We start from the raw sequence: 15088 nt of genomic DNA, 5'->3' as shown, positions 1-15088 counted from the left end.
AAAAAAAAAAAAGATACCAGTTGGCAGAATGGATTTAAAAATATAGTCCATCTATACTCTGTTTACGAGAAATGCATCTTAGAACAAGGTTAAGTGTTAGTCAGTGTTCTCTAGAGAAACAGAACCAGCAAGAGATATCTGTAAATATGATATTTATAAAGGTGTTTCATATAACTGTGGGGATGGAAGAGTCCAAAATCCATATGGCAGGTTGTGAAGCTGGAAGCTCCAATGAATGATCTGGATGAACTCCGCAGGAGAGGCCTGTTGGCTGAAGAAGCAGTGAAAGTCTCTCCTCTTCCTAAAAAGCCTTCTATTGATTGGATTATCTCATTGTGGGAGATGTGCCTTATTTGACCACAGATGTAATCAGCCACAGATGCACACAACTGACTGATGATTAATATACCAGCCTTCTGGTTTATTAACCAGCTGTAAAATATCCTTGCAGCAGCATTCAGGCCAGTGCTTTCCTGACTAGACAACTGGGCATAATCGCTTAACCAAGTTGGCACCAGAACCTAACCATTACAGTCAACCCCTCGTCGACCCGGTAGCTATACACATCACCTTGAAACACACTTAATTTCCAAATAGAACACAACAACAAATATGTATTTCACCTAATAATGCTCAGCTGCCCTGCTTGCTACCAGAAATTGATTATATATCTCCAGAATAGGGTGCAAGTCCTTAGGTAACATTCACTCTTAAACTTCAGATCCTATGAAGTTAAATATTGTAACATGAACAGTGCAATTTATGTCACATGATAAGAGGAAAACAAGATATTTGCTTATGTACAAATGCAAACATATCCATAAAGAACAGGGAGGAAATATTCATACAATCACAGTCCTCATTTCTGTAACTGGTCACATGGTCGTGGCTCATATTTATCACTACCTTCTTCTACTACCCATTCCATGTTCTCTTTACCCTCAGCAAGCACTTCAGCTGGCTGTGGTTCTTTTCCAGGTCAGGTGATCCCAAATCTTCATTCCTAAAGTTTCTTGAGCCATTGGTAGTCCTGCCTGGATTGGGTTGTTGCAGCTTTCCACTGACTTTAATCACAGGGCATGGTAGTATTAAGAGACACCCCGGGGTATGGACAGATGAGTAAAAAAATATGGATTAAATAAATAAGTAATTGGGGGGCAAAGGGTAAAATAAACTGGGTAGATGGAAATACTAGTGGTCAATGAGTGGGAGGGTTAAGGGGTATGATATGTATGAGTTTTTTCTTTTTATGTTTTTTTCTGTAGTGATGCAAATGTTCTAAAAAATGATCATGGTGATGAATACACAATTATGCGATGATTTTGTGAGCCATTGATTGTACACCATGTATAGAATATATGTGTGTAAAGATTTCTCAATTATAAAATATGTATATTTATATCTATATAATATATATACACAAAAGAGACACTCTAGGGGATCTCTTAGGTAAAACTCTTCTTTACCTCCATTCTGTAGTTGCAATCTTATTTCCCCTTGATAGTCAGGATCCACAGCCCAGACAGAACAGGAATCCCCTTTTGTGTCTGTTGATTCAGTGGCATGAGAAAGCCAAGGTGGACAGGTGGCAGTTTTAACTTCCAGTTCAATTGAATCCTTATTGTGTCTCTGGATAAGAACACTCCTCCTTTTGGAACTAAGACTTGTAGACCAGTAAAGCTTAAGGTTTCAGGGACAGGAAGCAAAAATTTTCCGAGTGAATCACTAGGGGTGATAGTGAGTGGTGCCACTCTCATTTCCACCTCTCGATTCCTGAACCCGTGAGTCCTGGCTACGGGAGAAACAGCACCATAGAGTGGACCTGATTCAGAGCATACACAGCCTCCTGGAGAACACTGCCCCAGGCCTGCAAGGTGTTGCTACCTAGTTGGCACCATAATTGGGTCTTCAAAAAGCCATTCCACTGTTCTAGCAACCTGGCTGCCTCTCAATGATGGGAAACATGGTAAGACCAGAGAATTCCATGAGAATGTGCCCATTCCCACACTTCACTGGCTGTGAAGTGGATTTCTTGATCAGAAGCAGTTCTGTGTGGAATACCATGATGGTGGATAAGACATTCTGTAAGTCCAGGGATGGTAGCTTTTGTGGAAGCATTGCATGCAGGGAATGCAGTATCCAGAGTATGTGTCTGTTTCAGTTAGAAAAAAATTGCTGTCCTTTCTTGATGAAGGTGGTCCAATATAATCAATCTGCCACCAGGTAGCAGGCTGATTACCTTAAAAATTGGTGCCATATTGGGGGCTGAGTGTTGGTCTCTGTTGCTGGCAGATTGGGTACTCAGCAGTGGACATAGCCAGGTTGGCATTGGTGAGTGGAAGTCCACGTTGCTGAGCCCATACATAACCTCCATCCCTATCACCATGTCCACTTTGCTCATGAGCCCATTGCGCAATGGCAGGAGTGTCTAAGGAAAATGACTTGTAGCCACAGGATGGGTCATCTCATCCACTTGGTTTTTTTTTTTTTTTTTTTTTCACATGGGCAGGCACCAGGAATCAAACCCAGGTCCTCTGGCATGGCAGGCAAGCATCCTTGCCTGCTGAGCCACCATGGCCCGCCCATCCACTTGGTTTTAAAACCTGCTTTTGCTGAAGTCACCCTCTGGTGAGAATTCACATGGGACACAAATATCTTCATGTTCTTTGCCCATTCAGAAAGGTCTATCCACATATCTCTTTCCCAGACCTCTTTGGCACCAATTTTCCAATCATACTCCTTCCAAATCCCTGACTATCCAGTCAAACCATTAGCAACAACCCATGAGTCAGTATACAAACACATTCTGGCCAGTTCTCCATCCAAGCAAAATGAACAAGCAGGGGAACTGCTCAAAATTCTGCCCACTGGGAGGATTTTCCCTTACCACTGTCCTTTAAGGACATCCCAGAATGAGGTTGTCGTGCTGCAGCTGTCCACTTCTGGGTGGTCCCTGCATATCATGCAGAACCATTTGTAAACCAGGCCGGGGTTTTCTTCAGCTCAGCTGACTGTAAGGAACTCCCCGAGAGGCCATAGCTCTGGTCTGGGAAAGAGAAGGTAATGTGGCAGAAGTGGGGGCCATGGGCATTTGGGCCACTTCCTCATGTAACTTACTTGTGCCTTCAGGACCTGCTCTAACTCTATCTCTAATATACCTTTTCCATTTTATGATAGAGTACTGCTGTGCAACCCAGCTTTCTGGCTTGGTGGGTCAGACAACATCCAGCTCATGATAGGCAACCCAGGTCTCATCGTAACTTGGTGGCCCATGGTTAAGTGTTCAGTCTCTACTAAGTCCGAGTAGCAGGCTAAAAGCTGTTTCTCAAGAGGAGAGTAGTTGTCTGCAGAGGATGGTAAGGCTTTGCTCCAAAATCCTAAGGGTCCGCATTGTGATTCTCCTATAGGGGTTTGCCAAAGGCTGCAGACAGCATCCCTGTTTGTCACTGACACTTCCAGTGCCATTGGATCTGCTGGATCATTTGGCCCAAGTGGCAGAGCAGTTTGCACAGCAGCCTGGACATGTTACAGAGCTTCCTCTTGTTCTGGTCCCTACTCAAAACTAGCAACTTTTCTGGCCACTCAATAAATGGGGCATAGTAGCACACCCAAATGAGGAATATGTTGTCTCCCAAATCCAAAGAGGCCAACTAGGCACTGGGCCACTTTTTTGGTTGTAGGAGCGGCCAGATGCAACAGCTTATCTTTCACCTTAAAAGGAATATCTTGACATGCCTCACACCACTGGACACCTAGAAATTACACTGAGGTGGAAGGCCCTGTATTTTTGTTCGATTTATCTCCCACCCCCTGACATGCAAATGTCTTACCAATAGTCTAGAGAAGTTGCTACTTCTTGCTCACTAAATCCAATCAGCATGATATCATCAATATAATGGGTCAATGTGGTATCTTGTTAGGAGGGAGAAATGATCAATGTCCCTGAGGACAAAATTGTGACATAGGGCTGGAGAACTTGTATACTTTTGAGGAAGACAGTGAAAGTATACTACTGGCCTTGTCAGCTGAATGCAAACTGTTTCTGGTGCTCCTTACTGACAGCTATTGAGAAAAGAAAAAAAAAAAAAGCATTTACCTGCATACCAGGTATCAGGGGATGTGTTGATTTGCTCAAGCAATGATACCTCATCTGGAACATCAGTCATCACCTGGTTAAGTTAGCAATAATCCACTGTCATCCTCCACATCCTACATGTTTTCTGCACAGACCAATAGAAGAGTTGAATGGGGATGTCGTAGTAATTAACAGCACTGCATTCTTCAAGTCCTTAAGAATGGCAGTAATCTCTGCAACCCCTCCAGGAATACGGTATTGCCTCTGATTCACTATTTTGCTAGGTGGGGGCAGTTCTAGTGGCCTCCACTTGGTCTTTCCGACCATAATAGGCCTCACACCATGAGTCAGAGAACCAATGTGGGGATTCTGCCAGTTGCAGAGTATATCAATGCTAATTATGCGTTCTGGAACTGGGGAAATGACCACAGAATAGGTCCAGGACCCACTGGACCCACTGTGAGACAGACCTGAGCTAAAACTCTATCAATCACCTGACTTCCATAAGCCCCTCCTCTGACTAATGAACCAGAATGATGTTTTGGGTCTCCTGGAATTAGTGTCACTTCTGAGCCAGTGTCCAATAATCCCGCAAATATCTAATTATTTCCTTTCCCCTGGTGCAAGTCATCCTGGTAAAAGGCTGTAGGTCTCCTTGGAGAAGGCTGAGAGGAAGGTAAACAGTGTAAATTTTGGGCAGTGTAAAAGGGCCCTTCTTCAAAAATACCCAGCCCTCCCCTCATTCTAGGGGCTCTGGGTCTATAAACTGTCTCAAGTCTGGAAATGGATTAAGGGGCTGTGATTCTCTATTTTTGTCATTCAAGTTGGACTTCTGTTCACTTGACTAGAATTCTTCTGCTTATAAACATCTCAAACAAGAATTTAGTTTGACTAGAATTCTTCTGCTTATAAACATCTCAAACAAGAATTTAGCAGACTGATCTTCTATTTTACTTCTAGATACACCATGATCTACTAGTCAATACTATAAGTCTCTGTGAGTCAGATTATTATTGTTTTTAGAATAGTTTTATTGATAAATGTTAATGTACAAACATTCCATACATGGTATACAATCAATGGCTCACAATATCACCACATAGTTGTATATTCATCACCATGAGAATTTTTAGTGCATTTAAATTACTCCAGAAAAAGAAGTAAAAAGAAAAAAGAAAAAACTCATACATGCCATACTCATTACTCATCCCATTCATTGACCACTATTTCCATCTACACAATTTATTTTACCCCTTCTCCCCCCTATTATTTGTTTATTCTTTATCCATAGTTTTTACTCATCTGTCCATACACTGGATAAAGGAGCAAAGGACATAAGGTTTTCACAATTCCACAGTCACACTGTAAAAGTTATATCTTTATACAGTCATCTTCAAGAATCAAGGCTACAGAAACACAGCTCAACAGTTTCAGGTACTTCCGTCCAGCCACCCTCACACACCGTAAACCAAAAAGGAATATCTATATAATGCATACGAATAACCTCGCAGGATAACTTCTCAACTCTGTTTGAGATCTCTCAGCCACTGAAACTTTGTCTCATTTCTCTCTTCCCCCTCTTAGTCAAGAAGGCTTTCAAAATCCCTTGATGCTGGGTCCTGGCTCATCCCAGGAGTTCTGTCCCACATTGCCAGGGAGATTTACACACCAGGGAGTCATGTCTCACGTATTGGGGGAGGGCAGTGAGTTCACCTGCTGATTTGGCTTGAGAGAGATGTCACATCTGAGCAACAAAAGAGGGGTTTCTGGGGGTGACTCTTAGACCTAATTTTAAGTAGGCTTAGCCTATCCTTTGCAGAAATAAGTTTCATAGGGGCGAACAACAAGATCGAGGGCTCTGCCTATTTATTTGGTTGTCCCCACTGCTTGACAGAATATCAGAAATTCCTCAAATGGGGAAGTTGAATATTTCCTCCTGTCTCCCCGTTCCCCCAAGGGGACTTTGAAAATACTTCTTTATTTACTGCCCAAATTACTCTGAGATATGTTGGGGCATCACACTAACCTGGACAAACCAAGAAGATCTCACATCCTACTTAAGATTCTACGTACTTACAGTGTTCAACTAAACTGACCTTACCAGTTAAATTAGGAAATGCACTACCCAAAATATAAATTTTGAACCAAAAAAAAAAAACTCTCCCTTTGTTCTCACACAGAAGTTGAAGTTTTAAAATACGAACTACATCATCCTTTACCCTGTATTTTTTTATTTATTTGGAGGCCTATCCAGATCAGCCTCATTAGCTGCAGAGCTCTAACTCTGATTCACATGTGTCACATAAATACCTCAAGTTTCTGGGAATGACCAGGTTATAAACAATCAGCTTAGTATCTCAGAATTCAGAAATAACAGTTACAACTCATGAATATTGTGACTGCTGTAAGAGCTTACAATCTAGGATCCTTTACAATAGGCCCCTACCTGAAAACCATGTTCTCAACCAAGCAACAGGGGTGCAGGATCATATGGCAACCCCATCCCTAGCCTCCTTTGGAATGACTGCACTGCCATCCAAGGGTCTGCACCTCTCAGTTTACCTACTAACATAGAGTGAATAGGTACATCTCTTTCTCCACATTATCATTAGCACTTGTTTCTCTCTGTTCATTTTTAAACAATTTTATTCACACAGTGTACACAATCCAACCTAAGTGTATAGATATGCCTTGGCCACCATAATCTACATTTCCTTTTCTTCCACAAAGAATCCATACCTCTTCCCTAAGCCCACCTGTTGCCACTTAGTTTTGGCATAAAGCCTTTGTTACATACAATGGAAGCATATTGCAATGTTTCTGTTGACTATAGACCCTACTTTGCATTGATTTTACTTTTTTCCCATATACCGTCTATTTTCAGCACCCTGCAATTTTGACATTCATTTGTTCTCCCTCTTGCAAAAGCATTTTTTATTTGCACATTTAATCACCATCATTGTTCACTCTACACATTCCTAAATTATACCATCTCAGTCTTTATCCTTTTTGGTTTCATATGTGCCCCCAGCCCTTCTCCCTTAATCATACTCACATTTAGCTTCATTCAGTGTAGTTATATTATTGTGCTACAATCAGGTAGTATTGTGCTAATCATTTCTGAATTTTTATAGTAAGTCCTGTTGCACAATCTGTACTCCTTCAGCACCAACTGCTCTATCTCTACCCTATTTTTTATCTCCTGATAACCTACATTCTTAACTTTAATTCTCAAAGTTCACTCATTAATGTTAGTTTATATTAGTGAGACCATAGAGTAATTGTCCTTTTGTTTCTGGCTAATCTCACTCAGCATAATGTCCTCAAGGTCCATCCACATTGTTGCATGCTTCATGACTCTATTCTGTCTTACAGCTATGTAATATTCCACTATATGTATATACCATGGCTTGTTTAGCCACTCATCTATTGACGTACATTTGGGCGCTTTCCATCTCCTGGCAATTGTACATAATGCTACTATAGACATTGGTGTGCAAATTTGTGTCCTTGCCCTCAGGTCCTCTGAATATATACCTAATAACTGGATCATATGGCAATTCTATACTTAGCTTCCTGAGGAACTGCCAAATTGCCTCCTACAGCAGTTGTACTATTTTACATCCCCACTAACAGTGGATATGTACGCCTTTTTTTCCCACATTGTCTCCAGCACTTCTCATTTTCTTTCTTTTTTTTTTATCATGGCCATTCTGGTGTGTGTCAGATGATGTATTAGTTAGGGTTCTCTAGAGAAACAGAATCAACAGGAAATATTCATAAATATAAAATTTATAAAAGTGTCTCACATAACCGTGGGAGCGTAGAGTCAAAATCTGTAGGGCAGGCTGTGAAGCTGACCATTCTGATGGAGGGTCTGGAGGAACTCCACAGGAGAGGCTCACTGGCTGGAGCAGGAAGAGAGTCTGTCTCTTCTGAATCCTCCTTAAAAGGCTTCCAGTGATTAGATTAAGCATCACTCAATGCAGACACTCCCCTTGGCTGATTACAAATAGAATCAGCTGTGGATGCAACTGACGTGATCATGATCTAATTCTATGAAATGTCCTCATTGCAACAGACAGGCCAGGACTTGCCCAACCAGACAAACAGGCCCCACCACCTGGCCAAGTTGACACATGAACCTGCCATGATAGATGATATCTCATTGTGGTTTTGATTTGCATTTCCCTAGTAGCCAGTGAAATCAATCATTTTTTCATGTGCCTTTTATCCATTTGTATTTCCTCTTCTGAGAAATGTCTGTTCATATCTTTTGCCCATTTTTTGATTGGGTTGTTTGTCTTTTTGTCGTTGAACCGAGGATTCTCTTTATATATTCTGGATACTAAACCCTTATCTGATATGTGGTTTCCAAATATTGTCTCCCATTACATAGGCTGCCTTTTTACTTTCCTGACAAATTTCTTTGATGCACAAAAAATGTTTAATTTTGAGGTGCTCCCATTTATCTATTTCTTTTTTCAATGGTCATGCTCTGGGTGTAAGGTCTAGGAAACCACCTCCTATTACAAGTTTTATAAGATATTTCTCCACATCTTTTTCCTAAAAGTTTTATGGTCTTAGCTCTAATGTTTAGGTCTTTGATCCATTTTGAGTTAATTTTTGTATGGGTGTGGGATATGGATCCTTTTTCGTATGGATATCCTGTTCTTCAAGTACCATTTATAGAAGAGGCTGCTCTGTCTCAGGTGGATTGGCTTGACTGCCTTATTAAAGATCAATTGTCCATAGATGAGAGGGTCTATATCTAGACACTCTTTTCAATTCCATTGTTCAATATATTTATCTTTATGAAGTACCATGCGGTTTTTCTTTAAACTTTTTTTATTGTATAATGTAACATATATAACAAAGGAAAGAAAGGAAAAAGCAGTAATTTTCAAAGTACTCTTCAATAAGTAGTTACAGGATGGATGCCAGGGTTTATCATGGGCTACAATACCATTGTCTCAGATTTTTCCTTCTAGCTGCTCCAGAACCTGGAGGCTAGAAGGGATATATATATTTTTTATCATCACAATAGACTTTTCTTCTTTTTCTGTGAAAAATAATGTATATACAAAAAAAGCAATAAATTTCAAAGCACATTGCAACAATTAGTTGTAGGACAGAGTTTGGTATGGATAATACTAGAGACTAAAAGAAATATCAATATAATGATTCAGCAATCATATTTGTTTGTTAAATACTACCTTCTCTGTATAATTCCACCATCATCTTTGATCTTTTCCCCCCTCTTTAGGGGTATTTGGCTATGCCCATTCTGACTTTATCAAGTTGGAAGGGGCTGTCAATAATATGGGGTAGGGAAATGGAGTGCCATGATGTTTTGACCACTGTAGCTTCATAATATGTTTTAAGTTGGGTTATGTGAGACACCCCCCACCACCACTTCATTTTTCTTTCTCAAGATATATTTAGCTATTCAGGGCACCCTTCTCTTCCAAATATATTTGGCATTAGTTTTTTCTTTCTGCAAATTTAGTTGTTGGGATTTTAATTGGTAGTGTATTGAATTTATAAATTAATTTGAGCAGAATTGACATCTTAACTATATTTAGTCTTCCAATCCGTGTGTACCTTATGCCCTTCCATTTATTTAGGTCTTACATGATTTCTTTTAGCAATTTCTTATAGTTTTCTGTGTATAGGTCTTTTGTATCCTTACTTAAAGTTTTTCCTAAATGTTTGATTCTTTTGGTTGCTATTGTAAATGGATTTTTTCCTTGATATCCTCCTCTATTGCTCACCCCTAGTGGATAGATGCACTACTGATTTTGGGGTATTGTTCTTGTATCCTGCCACTTTGCTATACTCATTTATTAGCCCTAGTAGCTTGTTAGTAGATTTTTTGGGATTTTTGACATATAGTAACATGTCATCTGCAAAGAGTGAGAGTTTTATTTCTTTCTTTCCGATTTGGATGCCTTTTATTTCCTTTTCTTGTCTAATTGCTCTGACTAGAACTTCCAGCACAAAACTGATAACGATGGTGACAGTGGGCATCCCTGTCTTGTTCCTGATTTAGGGGGAAAGCTTTCAGTCTTTCCTCATTGAGGATGATGTTAGTTGTGGGTTTTTGATATATTTCCTTTATCATCTTGAGGAATTTTCTTCTATTGCTATCCTTTGGCGTGTTGTCATCAGGAAAGGATGTTGAATTTTGTCAAATGCCTTTTCTCCATCAATTGAGATGAACATATGGTTTTTCTGCTTTGATTGTTTTAAATGATGTATTACATTAACTGTTTTTTTTTGTTGTTGTTGAACCATCCTTACATACCTGGAATAAACCCCACCTGGTCATGGTGTACAATTCTTTTAATGTGCTGCTGGATTCTATTTGTAAGTATTTTGTTGAGGATTTTTGCATCTATATTCATAAGAGAGATTGGTCTGTATTTTCTTTTCTTGTAGTATCTTTGTCTGGCTTTGGTATTAGGGTGATGTTGGCTTCATAGAATGAGTTAGGTAGCTTTTCTTTCTCTTCAATTTTTTTGAAGAGTTTGAGCAGGATTCGTACTAATTCTTTCTTGAATGTTTGGTGAGTTCATATGTGTAGCCATCTGGCCCTGGACTTTTCTTTTTTGAGAGCTTCTTGATGACTGATTGAATCTCTTTACTTGTGATTGCTTTGTTGAGTTCAGTTGTTTCTTCTTGAGTCAATATTGGTTGTTCATGCCTTTCTAGAAAGTTGTCCATTTCATCTATGTTGTCTATCTTATTAGCATATAGTGGCTCATAGTATCCTCTCATTAGCTCCTTTATTTCTGGAGTGTCAATGGTATGTCTCCTCTTCCATTTCTGATTTTATTTATTTGCATCCTCTCTCATTTTTTTCGTCAACCTAGGTAAGGGTCCATCAATTTTATTGATTTTTCTCAAACAACTAACTTCTGGTTCTGTTGATTTTCTTGATAGTTTTCTCATTTCTCAATTTCATTTATTTTCACTCTAATCTTTGTTATTTCTTTCATTTTGTTTGCTTTGGGATTAGTTTGCTGTTCTTTCTCTAGTTCTTTCAAGTGAAAATTCAATTCCTCGATTTTTATATCTTCCCTTAATTTATTGATTTGATTTTTGATGACATTTTCCATGTCTGTTTGAACATCCTGAATTAGTTGTTTCAACTCCCGTATCTCGTTTGAAGTGTTGGTTTGTTCCCTTGACTAGGTCAGATCTTTGATTTTCCTATTATGACTCATTATTATTATTGTTATTATTATTTTGCTGGTGTCTAGACATTTTATTTACTTACTTTATTCTGGAGGTTGTTTTCACTCTTTTACCTAGGATTTTCTTGCTGGATGGCTTTGTTCTCTATCTATTCTTTGACAGTCAGTTCAACTTATTCTAGACCTCTACCATAGGTTCTGTTTAACTGATCAGAATATTTTAGTTCTTGTTTTGTTTTTTATTGCCCTGTCTGTAGGGAGCCTTTTTCTTTGAGGGTGTGTCTCCTCAAATATTCTAGACCCCAGTCAGATTTTCCCTGACCAGACAGGCCACTTCTCTGGAGGAAATTGCAGCCAGCATCAGTTTCCCCTGAGGGTGAGACCCAGCAGGTTGACAGACTTTCCTATGAAGCCTGTAGACTGTGCTTTTTCTATTCTGCCCAGTGTGTGGCACTCATCTGCCATCAGCCTCCCACCAGCGTAAAGTGATGTGGTGCCTTGAACTTGAGCAGACTTTCCCTGCCGGGGCACGGTTGAGACAGAGGTGAGGTAATACAATGGTTTTATTTGCTCAAGTTTTCCAGTCCCTGAGGCCTGAACTCCTTGAAGGAGGGATTCTCCTTGAGCAGGCCCCTCCTTTCTCTTGGGGAAGATGCACCCTTTAGCGAATTAACTCCTTCCACTTGACTTTAGTTACTTTGTCTCTCAAACCAACTTAATTCGGCCCCTGCTGGGGCAGTGCTGGAGTGTGAGAGGTCTTCCAATTCTATTTAATGAGCTGTTAAGGAACGAGAAAAAGGCAAAAAAAAATAAAAGTCTTTTCAGACCCAGACCCCTGTTCCTCAGGTTTGTCAATCAAGAGCTTAAGTTGGGGGCCACGGTGGCTCAGCAGGCAAGAATGCTCGCTTGCCATGCCAGAGGACCCTGGTTTGATTCCCAGTGCCTGCCCATGTAAAAAAAAAAAAAAAAAAAAAATTATCACCTTGTTGTTCAAGATGTAGTGGAGAGGCTGGAGGAAATTGCCTGAAAATGTAGTGCTGTGTTCCAGTAGCCATGTTTCTTGATGATTGACCAATGATATAGCTTTCACAATGAGACTCTGTGAATGTGAAAACCTTGTGTCTGATGCTCCTTTTAGCTACTATATCAACAGAAGAGTGGAACATATGGAATAAAAATAAATAATAGGGGGAACAAATGTTAAAATAAATTTAGTTTGAAATGTTAGTGGTAAATGAAAGCGACAGGTAAGGGGTATGGTATGTACAATCTTTTTTCCTCTATTATAGTTTCATTTCTTTTTCTCTTGTCTTTTTATTTCTTTTTCTAAATCGATGCAAATGTACTAAGAAATGATGAATATGCAACTATGTGATGATATTAAGAATTACTGATTGTATATGTAGAATGGAATGATATCTAAATGTTTTGTTTGTTAATTTTTTTAATTAATAAAAAAAAATTTAAAAAAAAAGAGCTTAAGTTGGTTCATGGCTCTATGTATCTTCAGGCTCTATGTGCCCCCTTTTCTTGGGGTGCAGCCATTTTCCAGTATTTTGTGCTAGCTGAAAAACCCTCTGTTTCTTTTCTTTCCTTTTTTTTTTTTCATTAGCCCTGCCTCCTCTCTGCTGGGGCAAAAGCTCCTAGAATCTTTAGTGCTTAGTCCAGGTTTATCTCTGCTGGAGGCCTATTTTTAGTTGTCAAAATTTGTTAATTAGTTCCACAATTGGAGCTTGCTTGAGGTAACCCTTCCTGCTAGTAAAATTTGTTTCCTTTCCTTTGGGGAACCAGCCTGCCATGCCCATGGGTGAGGGACTCCAGCTTCCATGGCTTGGGGGACTTACAGTTCTGTGTGGGGTCTCAGCTGTTCCACCTGGTCCAGACTGGTGTATACTGCATGTCTGGTCACTGATGTTCCCCAGCAGTTGTTCTGTACTGTTCCTGGCTATTTACTAGCTGCTCTGAGGATGAACTAAATTCCACACCTCACTAAGCTGCCATCTTGCCCCACCTCCTACATTCACCATTCTTGATTCTAGGTATCTTTTCCTGGATGCCTTAGTTTGGACATTTTCATACCCTTAGAACTGTAGATTATCAACTGAATAAATTCCTTTTTTAAAAAGGCATTCCATTTCTGGTATAACTTATTCTGGCAGCTTTTACAAACCAATCCAGGTGGGATACAAAATTAATGTATGAAAATCTAGTAATGTTTCTATACCCAAGTAATGACCTGTCTGAGGAGACAATTAAAGAAGAACTTCCATTCAAAATAGTGACCGAAAGAATCAGGTATCTAGGAATAAGCCTAACCAGGGATGTCAAGGACTTGTATCAGAAAACTACAAAGTATTGCTAAAAGAATAAAAAATGACCTAAATAGATGGAAAGACATTCCATGCTCATGGATAGGAAGGTTTAATGTAGTTAACTGATCTACAGAATCAATGCAATACCAATCAAAATCCCAAAAATCTACTTAAAAAGTTGGAAAAGCTAGTTATCAAATGTATTTGGGAGAGAAAGAGACCCTAAATAGCTAATGATATCCTAAAAAAGAAGGATTAAGTAAGAAGAATAACACTTTCTGACTTTAAAACTTCATATAGGGTGGGCAATGGTGGGTCAGTGGCAGAGTTCTTGCCTGCCATGCTGGAGACCCAGGTTTGATTTCCGAACACTGCCCATCTGAAAAAAAAAAAAAAAAGAAGAAGAAAAAAAACTTAGTATAAAGCCACAGTGGTTAAAACAGCATGGTACTGGCACAAAGATAGAATTATCAACCAATGTAATTGAATTAAGGATGCAGAGAGAAACCACCAAATCTATGGACAATTGATCTTTGATAAGGCCCCAAATCTACAGAACTGGGACAGAATAGTCTTTTTAATAATTAAGCATGGGAGAATTGGATATCAATAGCCAAAAGAACGAAAGAGGACTCTTTCATTTAATTAATACAAAAATTAATTAAAAATAGATTAAAGACCTAAATATAAGATCCAATACCATAAAACTTCTAGAAGGAAATAGAGGGAAACATCTTCAAATCAAGTAATAAGAGGTAGCTTATCAAACTTTACACCTAAAACACAAGCAGTGTAAGAAAAGAAAAATAGATAAATGGGAACTCATTAAAATAAAAAGCTTCTATGCCTCAAAAGACTTTGTCAGAAAGGGGAAGAAGCAGCCAACTCAGTGGGAGAAAATATTTGGAAACCACAATTGGATAAAGGCTTGATATCCTGTGTACATAAAGAAATTATTCAGCTCAACAGCAAAAGAACAAACAACCCATTTATAAAATGGGCAGATGATATAAATACACTTTTCTAAAGAGCACATATAAATGGCTAAAAAGCAGATGAAGAGATGCTAATATTCATTAGCTATAAGGGAAATGCAAATCAAGACTACAATGGGATATCACCTCATACTAATTAAACCAACAGAAAATTACAAATGTTGGAGAGGATGTGGAGAAATTGGAGCACATATTCACTATTGGTGGGAACATATAATGGCGTAGCAGCTGTGGGAAACAGTTTGGCAATTCCTCAGAAAACTATATATTGAGTTGCCCTATGACCCAGCAATACCAATACTTGGTATATACCAAAAGAGCTGAAAGCAGTAACAAGAACAGACATTTGCACACCAGTGTTCATAATGGCACTATTTACAATTGCTAAAAGATGGAAACAATCTACGTGCCCATCAACAGATCAGTGAATACACAAAATGTGGTATATACATCCGATGGAATATTGTGCAGTAGTGAGACAAAATGAGGTCCTGAAGCATGTGACAA

At 39.2% G+C, this 15088-nt stretch overlaps 1 protein-coding gene across 10 annotated transcripts in view; it reads left to right on the top strand.

Annotated features, from left to right (window-relative positions):
* The window catches only part of LOC143691340 (maestro heat-like repeat-containing protein family member 1), a 180858-nt gene that overhangs the window by 63655 nt on the left and 102115 nt on the right, over nt 1–15088 (top strand). The window lies entirely within an intron of this gene.

The sequence above is a fragment of the Tamandua tetradactyla genome, chromosome 7 (genome assembly GCF_023851605.1).
Source record: "Tamandua tetradactyla isolate mTamTet1 chromosome 7, mTamTet1.pri, whole genome shotgun sequence".
NCBI classification, from domain to species: domain Eukaryota; kingdom Metazoa; phylum Chordata; class Mammalia; order Pilosa; family Myrmecophagidae; genus Tamandua; species Tamandua tetradactyla.
This window is presented reverse-complemented; position numbering and strand designations above follow the sequence as displayed.